The 10,328-nt window shown below is 48.5% G+C and overlaps 1 protein-coding gene across 1 annotated transcript in view; it reads left to right on the top strand.

The window, feature by feature from the left end:
• Positions 1-211: 211 nt before the first annotated feature.
• Positions 212-10,328, top strand: part of TACC1 (transforming acidic coiled-coil containing protein 1) — a 106,853-nt gene continuing 96,736 nt past the window's right edge. The window contains exon 1 of the mRNA XM_024765091.1: positions 212-500. The gene's annotated coding sequence lies outside the window, so the exon portion shown is untranslated. The remainder of the gene's footprint in view (positions 501-10,328) is intronic.

Below are 10,328 nucleotides of genomic sequence, written 5' to 3'. Positions count from 1 at the left end.
ACAGGAGAAATTCTCTCACAAGGGGAGAGTGTTCCTGAGCCAAGTTTAGGCCGAGGAAAACTTTTCCAGCACGTCAGGAATGAAGCCGACGTTCCATTAAGGAAAGAAAAAAAAAGTGCCGGAGGAAAGAGTAAGCGGGAAAAGGATTCAGACGGAGCTTTAAATTCCAGACGGGGCCGCAGTGGAGAGCCCTCGGGAAGCTCCCTCTGAAGGGAGACAGCAGCCAATTTCTCCCTGGGGCTCCCAGCCCTAGTGGACATTTCCTGTTCTGCCCCTGGACATTCAAGCCAGAACTTACAAAACATCCTTTTCCCTCGAACCAAGCGTTTGGTTCGGAGACCCACCCTTCCCCACGTCGGTGATCTCAGCCCGCCCTCCCCTTCCTTCCACGGAACCCCTCCCAGACCAGCGGCGCTCGGCTTCCTAAGCAAAGATGATGGATCCGCTGTAGCAGGTGACGCCAAAGGGAGAGAGGAGACCCGGGGAGCACCACCGACGAGGTAGGAACAGGGGCTGGGTGTTCTGGGGTCGTTTGGCATTTATTGAGCAAAGCGGGGCCCTTGAGCTTTAAGCCTTGGGCTGGGGTCGTTTTCTGGTTGATGGGGGTGTGTGGTGGGTGAGTGAACTCCAGGGAGGTTGGGCATTTCTTTTCCCTCTCCCTTTCCAAATTTTACTTTAATTCTTGGGTCTCTGGAAGCACGTGTTGTTTGTCTGGTGTGGAAAGTGTTAGGGCAGAATTCTGGGAATTCCCTGATTTCTTTTTTCTTTTGCTTTCTTTTCTTGGAAAGAGAGGTCGTGGGGAGGGAGTCTTGCAATGTCAAGGAGGAGCATTCATAAATACATTCCTCTCTGAATAGATTCAGAGAGGAATGACCCACGTGCCTGTGCAAGGAAAAGGTATCTTCGCCTTGATGAGCTGGGGTCCAGCTGTTTCCCAGGACCTGGGTGGTGTGTCCTCCTGGTCCGCCATGCTTCCCCCTTCTCCCCCTCCAACTGTCATGGGGACACACAACTTGAGCTGTTTCTCAGGTCGGGAGATGTGGCACATGGCCCCAGTGCTGTGCGTTTATGGGCAGAGCCCAGGTATCCCTGGACACTTAGATGTCTGTGGCAGAGCTAACTGGTCTACCTGGAAGGCTGCATGTGGCTTGTTAGGGAATTGCCCCAGCAGCTGGTCACTGAGAAGTTAGCCTTGCCAACACGCGCTGACATTGGACTGACCCAGAGAACTCAGCGTGGCTTCTGCACAAGGAGTGCTCAAAATTTTATGAAGCAGTCATAAATGAAGAATTTCAAATGCCCTTCCTCTGAATTCCTATGGCTTTTTACTTCTCTGTAGCACTCATTTTGCTCCTTATCCGCATACTGCCTTGCACTGTTCTCTAACAAGGTAAATAAATGAGAGAGGGAATTGGACAAATGAGTCATAACCTATTACTTGGTGATCCCAAGACAGTTACTAACTCTAGCTGAGCACTGGCTGTGTGCCAAGCACCATTGTAAAGGTGGCAGGTGTCATCATCATCATCATCCCCATTTTACAGATGAGGAAACTGAGGCTGGAGACACAACTAGTGAGTGCAGAGGAGGGATCTATACTAAGTCCAGGATGCGATGTTCTGAAACCAAGATTGGGGTTTGACCCTTGGTTCCCTCATTGCCTAGCTGGGTGATTTTGGACAAGTTAAATGTCCTCAGCCTCAGTTTCCTCATCTGCAAAGTGAGACAATAATAACCACACCTCACAGAGGTGTTGTGAGAGATAGATTAATTTTAAAGATTATTTTACTGAAGCAGGTCAAAATGTAGGCATGCTCTTCCCAGACCCTACTGTGTGCGTTGTAAATGTGGAGGGATCTCTTGCAACTGAAAAGCCTCAGGGTTCTGTAGGAGGTAGCAATAGTGCCTTGTTAGGATTTGTACCTTAACGATGGACATTGGGGTTCACTTGCCGGCCAGTACAAGCCTGTAGCCGCCAGTTCACTAGACTCTAAGCTCGCTAAGGGCAGGGTTCGTGTCGTATACACGTTCTGTATTCTGGATTCAACCAACCTCGGAACAAACACCCGCCCCCCCAAAAAAAATTCCAGAAAGTTCCCCAAAGCAAAACTTGAATTTGCACTGCAATTATTATTATTATCTTTTTTTTGCGGTACGCGGGCCTCTCACTGTTGTGGCCTTTCCTGTTGCGGAGCACAGGCTCCGGACGCACAGGCTCAGCGGCCATGGCTCACGGGCCCAGCCGCTCCGCGGCATGTGGGATCTTCTCGGATCGGGGCGCGAACCCGCATCCCCTGCATCGGCAGGCGGACTCTCAACCACTGCGCCACCAGGGAAGCCCCTGCACTGCAATTATTTACATAGCATTTACATTGTATTTACAACTACTTGCATGGCACTTCCCTTGTATTAGGTTTTATAAGTAATTTAGAGATGATTTAAAGTATAAGGGAGGATGTGTGTAGGTTATATGCAAGTACTATGCCATTTTATAGAAGGGACTTGAGCATCAGTGGATTTTGGTGTCCGCAGGCATCCTGGAACCAATGCCGGGGGGCGGGGGGAACCAAGGGACGACTATGTATTTGTCTCTCTTAGAAAATGTTTCTCAACCTGTGGTTGAGGGACCTCATTGCCCTTCAGAAGGGTCGCAGGGTCCCCTTAGGGCAGGAGTTCAACAAAGCAGCTGTGGATGCTCCAGGAGCCTCCTCTTTCCACTCCCGACAAAGCAGCTCCATCTTTACCTGATTACGTGTTGGGGTGCCCGTCTGAAAGAAAGTTTTGAAAACAATGTTCAGAACTGCTTACCTGGGACAGGTAATGTCGTGTCTAGGGAGAAACTGACTGCTTACGGACCGGAGTTGATTTATGGAGGGATTTCCTGCTGGGCCCTGTCTGGGCTCTCACTTGGCCCTCCCCATCACCTTCTACTTAGTGACCATCTCCCACTCCGGGGAACCCACAGGAGGTGTGTGCCAAGCGGGCTCGGGAGGTGAGCCCTTCTGTCCCAGGCAGCCGGTCCTCAGGTGCAGGGACAGACAAGGGGCGGGGCCCCAGAGAGCTTATATTATTACAACCTGGCCTCTCTCTGAGTCTTCTCGGAATGTGTCCTTCTCAGTTCTGCTCACAGTGATGGACCGCCTGATCGATACTCATAATAGCTATGATTCATCTACCTTAACAACGACAGCTTCCTTTCTGAGCCTGGCGCTGTGCGGAGCACATTACGCAGATATGCTCAGGTAATCCCCACGAAAGCCCTGGAAGGCAGTTTCAGCCTGTTCCCCACTCTGCTGGTGAGCAGCGTGAAGGTAAAGGCTTACATCACCTCACCAAGGGCACCCAGCCAGTTAGTGATGAAGGTGGGATTGGAGCCCCTCCCCCAAGCCTGATCCACCCCACCTGGAATATTTTTGCAGTCCCATTTGACAGAGGTAAGAGGGATGTTGCTGTGTGTTTCTTTCATATTTTTGGCAAAGGATGGGCCCTGAGAATAGGCTGGGAGGAACGGGGCCAGGACAGGACGTTCCATGGCGGAAGAGTGCTGCTGTGAAAAAGTAGAGTCGGAATTCTTGTCCAAGCTGTGGCCCTGGGAGCGTCACCTGTCCTATGAGAGGTGACATGGTTTAGTGGGAAAGAGCCAGCTCTATTGCCAGACTCCCCGGGCTCAAATCCTTGCTCTGCCCCATATTAGCTAGATCATCTTCGGCGAATTTCCATGTAGACGGATGATAATAACTGCACCTATATCATAACGATATTATGATGAAATAACTCAGTCCACATAAGGCATTTAGAGCTGTGTCTGGCACATAGTAAGCACTCAATAAATATGTTATTATGTGTAAAAGAGGTTGGTTTAACCTTAGGCAAGTAGTTGGGTGGCAGGCTGGAAATAAGAAGTAACTAGTGTTTGAGATTGAAAAATGGACACCAGCAATGTCACCTGTGAGCTGGGGATGGGACGGTTGTGCCTGGACCCCAGCCTGGAAGGATCCAGAGTCCCTGAGAGACAGCTTAAGACCTACGAGAAAAAGCTTAGATGTTCTCTTAGAAGTTTAATAAAACTGAAACAACTAGTCTTCAGGATTGGACTTGCCAAATTGGACCCTCTGATTAAATGAAGTTTAACTTATTTATCTTTGTAGTTATGGAAATGAGTCCCACTTCTGACCTATTGTTATTTCCAAAACAAAAAACAAAAAAAAAAGCTTGCTTGTAAATGCCATTGGCTGAACCACTTGTACTTTTGGAAGGATGACTTTAAGATTTCAAGCTGAGATATTAAATATAAGAGCTAAATATAGCTGATAAAAAAAAAACAAACCAGGAAGGGCTCGTGACTTATAAAAGAATTTTGTGGCTTTTTCAGAGAACAAATCCGTGAGCACCGCCTAAGTCTAGACTAAATTTGCAATGATTTTGAGAGGAGCATGCATCCATTTGCCGACTGTTACTGGAAGCAAAAGTATGCAAGAAGTAAATGAGAGGTGGTTGTTTATTGAGCACTTACTATGAGTCAGGCATTGTGCTAAGTGCTTCATATGTACTATCTCACTTGTTTAACCCCCATGTCTGCCATCAGGTGAGTACAGTTGATCCTTGAATAACATGGGTTTGAGCTGCGTGTGTCTACTTATAAGAGGAATTTTTTTCAATAAATACATACAGTATTTAAGTATCTATTGAAAAAACTACCCAACCTGAGGTTGGTTGAATCCACGGATGCGGAATCTCGGATACGGAGGGCTGACTCTGTGGAGGGTGGTGATCCCTAACCCCCTGTGTTGTTCCAGGGGCAACAGTACTACTATTATCCCCAGTTTGCAAATAAGGATAACAAGCCTTAGAGAAGGAAATAATATGCAAAAAAGCACACAGCTGCTAAGTGCGAGGGTAGGGATTCTACCTCAGTATGTCTGGCTTGGGTATGGGTGCTTAACTCTTACCTTAGGGTAAATCTAATCCTCCCTGATTTAAGCCCTTTCTATCTGTCTGAGGAGGGCTGTATTTGGAAGGGGGTGGAGTAACTCACAGCCCTCTTAGGCATTTGGAGAGCAGGGGTCAGAAGATGTAAAGGGCACCTGACAGCAGAGGCCCAGTGCAGCTGTATCCAAGCCAGCAGACTGGGTCAGGCAGCCAGGCGTGGGTAACCTCGTGAAGCAGGCTGTCTTCTTAACCTTTCTCCGTGCACTCCGAGAGGCCCGCTGTCTCCAGGGATTTGTCCCTCCTTTTCTGCAGGGATCTCAGCACCTAATCCCCTCTGTATCCCATATTTAAAATGGATCCTCTTATTTGCTGTCCATCCAACCCTCCTTTGACCAGTGCTTGACTTTCAGCAGACCGTTGAAAAGTGACTAATAAGTGAATTGATATACATCTCCAGTGGGAGACTTAGCTGTCACTGTGGCAGCGCATAGGTGAGCATTTTGGAGGAGGGAGACTCCCCAGGTACCCGCTAGCCAGCTCCCCAGTTGTTTCCTGCTCCAGTCTGGAAAGACAAGCTCCTTTGTGAGTGTCTGGGGTCCAGGTCACAAGGTTTTCATGTGTTACTGGATACAGAAGCTGCTTATCTGAATTCTCCAAATCTTTATAGCACCGACTCAACCGGGACAGCTCCAGGCAGTGGCATGAAGCGTGATGTCTTTCCTTGGTGCCCAGAGCGCTCTCTCTCCGTCTCTCTCTGTGTCTCTCTTTCGTAGAGGCCCTTCTTCCACCCACCTTCTCAGCCTCCGACATCCAGACCCCTTCCTTCCCCATCTCTGGTTAGGATTTCAGCCCCTTAATTCACCGAACAACGTTGAAGCACACATCGCCCACGTGTGGGTGTGTTTACAACAAGAATCATTTTTTTTTTTTTGCTGGAGACAAGATGATAATGGAATTTAGGAATCAATGAGCAGTTTGGGGAGGTTTTTAAGGATTTTGGAATATAGGTCCTTCATACACGATAAACTAAGGCTCACGTGGGGCCTACCTGTAGTTATGGAGGGACCTAGTTTAATGGCTAAGGGTAGGGTTAGGGGAAAAGGAGGAATCCCTTGTATCTCCCAGGCCACCCAAGATACATGAGAATGGGGAGATTACACCTTCTGCGCTTTCGGCCCTGGAGGGGCTCCTAGCTTCACCTCTATTTTCAAAAGGAGGTTCCATGGGACAGAAGCAGACAGAAGTCCCTGAAAAAGCAGACACAGTACCGAACACAATGTCCCCAGGCAGCAGGGGAAGGCTCGGTGTATGTTCACTGGTCCATGTGGGGCTCTCCTGGACCCTTGGAACTTTCCACGGTTTGACTTTCTGGCTAATCATTAGCAGCTGTGTGGTGGCTGGCAGCCACCTCTGCATTGGGCCTGCCAGCCCGAGTTCTGGGCCAGCCTGAGGGCTGCTCTAGCTGCCGTGGGGGGCTGGGGTCCCTGGAGTTTTTTTCAGGAACTAGCAGGCGTGCCCCGGCATGCTGACCCCTCCCGCTGGCTGAGGGACAGCTTCTCTGCGGCCTCATGGCCTCTCGCTGCTGGTGGTCCAGAGCCCCGTGTGGTTTTCCTGCCTCAGGTTTCCTTCTCCAGCATCCCTGAGCGAGCACGGGCCCTGCTCCTTTTCCGGGAGTGGCTCAGTGGCCCTCGCTGCCCATCCCTGCAGAGACACCGGGTGGGCGTCAAGGAAAAGAGACCTTAGTAAGTAAACAGCTGCTGGGGCTCCAGGCAGGGATCAGTCTTAGCCTGAAGGCATTCAGTCTGCTTCTGGAATAATGAGTGTAAGGCTTGAGAGGGATCTCAGAGGCTTTCTGGTCTAAACCCTTCATTTTACAGATGAGGGGACCGATACCTAGGGGAGTGGTGACTTGGCCAAGGCCATAAAGCTTGGGTCCACGAAACCAGTCTGCTATGTGGGTGATCTGGTAGGGGTAGTTACAATTTCTCGGGTGCTGGCTATGTCCATTGGCCCCTAAATCCCCTCCCCACCCTTCACTCTCCTCTGTGTCCAGCAGGCTGACCTGAATAGTTACCTTGCATTTGGCTCCTATATAGTTTAGGTTCAGCCAATGGAGGCCTCAGGAAGGAGGTCAGAGGGACACAAAGGTACTTATTCCCCTTGGTCCTTTCGTGCTGCATTGCGTGGGCTGGTGTCTCCCCTGACTGAAGGCCACACTCCTGTCAGACGGCCCTTCTGTCTCTCTGACCCTCAGGCCTAGGGCTCCAACAGTGTCTCCCCGACTGTACAGCTCTGGAGAACTGCACTTTCTCTTGTCCCCAACTCTACTCAGGCCTTTGTAAACCGTCCCTTTATTAAACTCTCGAATTGGAGAGTGTTACCTGCCAGGGTCCTGACAGATACAAGAGGGTTTGCTTATTAGAGAAAGGAAAGTCTATATGACAGGAGGATGAAATTCAGCAAGAGGGTGTATTTGTTTCCTGAGGCTATTTTGAGAAATGACCATGAACTTGGAGGCTTAAAACAATAGGCATTTATTCTCTAACAGTTCTGGAGGCCGGTGGTCCTACCTCAGCATCACTGGGCAGAAATGAAGGTGTCGCCAGGGCCATGCTCCCTCCAGCGTCTCTCAGAGAGGATGGCTGCCGTGGGCTGGAGTTGAGTCTTTCCCTTTCCAGGTCAGTTAGGCTTTGATGGTACCCCAGCAGGTTAGGCTCTGGTTAACTAATTTCCTCGGCAGACTCACAGACTTAGAAAACAATCTACGGTTAACAAAAGGGAAAGGTGGGGGAGGGATAAATTGGGAGTTTGGGATTAACATATACACACTGCTATATTTAAAAAGGATGACCAGCAAGGACCTACTGTACAGCACAGGGAACTCTGATCAATATTCTTTAACAACCTAAGTGGGAAAAGAATTTGAAAAAGAATAGATACATGTATATGTGTGACTGAATCACTTTGCTGTACACCTGAAACTAACACAACACTCTTAATCGACTAGACTCCAGTATGAAATAAAAATTTTAAAAAGAAGAAGATAAATGGAATGCTCTGGCATGTTTCAAATGGTTTCTTTCCCTCTCCCCTTGCCAGAAGCCCAAGGGGATTTTTCTCTGTGGGAATCTGGTCTAGCTCCTGGGAGTAAATCTCAAAATTCTGGGTCTCCCTGGAGTTTGAAACCTTCAGAGCTGTCCACACTGAGCCCCCAGCAATTCATCAATTGCAGTTTACCCCAGCATGGTTTCCACCGTCGTTCTGGTTGTGAGTCTCTGCTCTGCTAAGCAGTGACTTCCTGCATTCACCTGTATGCTGCTCCAATCTGGCTGCAGTGGTTTGCCCTCTTTCCTCCCCTCTCTTACGAATCCCAGAGGAGTTGTTGATTTTTCAGTCCGTTTATCTTTTTACTTGTTGGTAGAACAGAGTGGCGACCTCCAATCTCTCTACACACGGAACTGGAAAACTCTACACATTTATTGACATCCCCGTGCTTGACAGAAGCATTGCCCAGTCTTTGAGGGACATGTATTGCTGAAGACGCCTTTCAGCCCCCCCGACTCTCTAATTCTCTTATCCTCGGGCCTGGCAGCTGGCGGTCACTGTGGTATTCCCATTCTCAAGCCAACAGATTAGTCACCAGGCAAAACACTGTGGGAGACGAAATGGCAGCAGGGGTGATGGAAGGGGACACCAAAGTTGTGGAAGGGCCCAGCCTGCCGACATTATGTATGTGGAGGTTTCTTGACTCAAGAGTTGAATCCTACAATTGGGAGTTTGGGATTAGCAGATGTAAACTATTACATATAGGATGGATAAACAACAAGGTCCTACTGTATAGCACAGGGAACTATATCCAGTATCTTGTGATGAACCCTAATGGAAAAGAATATAAAAAAGAATGTGTATATATGTATAGCTGAATCACTTTGCTGTACAGCAGAAAGTAACACAACATTGTAAATCAATTATACTTCAATAAGAAGTATACCTGAGTATACACACACATTTATAAATATTTCTGTATGTGACCATACGAATCTATATTCAGCAGAACATGAATTCACACTGATGTCTCCAACTCCAAACCATGACCCCATGGATCTTTCTAGACCTCCCTTTGCTCATCTATAACTCCCCACTCCGACAGTGAGAAACCTGGCTCCCACCATCTGCCATCCACTTACTTCATTGTTCAACTGAGACATACGTGTATAGCGGTATTAGGCGTGTTAACACGTACACCCATGGGAACAACTTTATCAGCTAGAGAACACTGCTTGTGCAGTTTCCTTTGCCTTCAGTTTTACAGACTCCATTCATTTCCAAAGTTAGTTAGGTCAGCATCTTTCCCCCCACATCCCCTCCAGTGGACTTGTTTCACACATTTGCAATACAGTTAGGTTGTTTTGTCACAGTCTGCATTCCATCCTGGGATTCCCTGGTCTCCTAAATATTTTTTCTTTAATTCGCACACATTAAGTTTCCCTTTTTTGCGCCGTAAAGTTCTATAGGTTTTGACAAATGTGTAGTGTTATGTCCCCACCATTACAGTATCATATGGAATAGTTTTATACCCTAAAAAAATCCCCTGCGCTTCACGTATTAAGGCTTATTGAGGAGTAACACCTGGGAAAGGAAAAGGAGAGAAAGCAAGATTGGACACTACAGCGTTCAGACTGTGATACAGGTCAGATTAAGTCTGCCAGGCCAACGTGAAGCTCCAAAGCAAAAATTGCCTGAGAGAGGAGTCCCACATCGGGCAGGAATGGACAGGACGTTGTACCACCACCTTGCTCAGCCATTGGCTGGGGGCTGCCAGAGGGGACTGATCTCAGCTCAAAAGCCCAGGCAGACTCTGAAGGCACTAACAGCTTCAGGTTAGCAGCTAACCACATTCCTTGATGCTGGGTTGCTAAATCCGTCCTTGACAGGGGTCTGAGTGCTGCAACCCTGTGTCTGCCGGAAAGATCTTTGAAGTTTCCAAGCAGAGGCTGGCTAACCGCTGATCAGGAATCCTGAGCGGAGGATCCCTGCATCAGGTGGGATTTCAAATCAGGTGATCCCAATGGCCTCTCTCAGCTGCTGGGCCCCATGACAGGTCTTCAGCCTGCTCTGATCCAGATGACCCAGCTATTCCATTTCTCCCATTCATTCCACCTTGCTCAAGGCCCTGCTTCTCTTCTTACCCTGGCTAACGTATGCCCTGCTCTGTCCTAGAGGTAGGATCAGGGACCAAGATTATTCGTGCAGGTGCCAGGGAGCCAAAAGATGGAAGCTATGGCTCCCACTTATGCCCACACCTTCTTAGACCCCAGATGCTCAACAAAATGGTTACAGTATCAATAGCAATGTGGACCACAGATTAGAGCGTAGATAAAAAGCTTGTGAGTGCAAGC

Source organism: Neophocaena asiaeorientalis, unplaced genomic scaffold, assembly GCF_003031525.2.
Source record: "Neophocaena asiaeorientalis asiaeorientalis breed wild unplaced genomic scaffold, Neophocaena_asiaeorientalis_V1.1 scaffold14, whole genome shotgun sequence".
Classification (NCBI taxonomy): Eukaryota; Metazoa; Chordata; class Mammalia; order Artiodactyla; family Phocoenidae; genus Neophocaena; species Neophocaena asiaeorientalis.
This window is presented reverse-complemented; position numbering and strand designations above follow the sequence as displayed.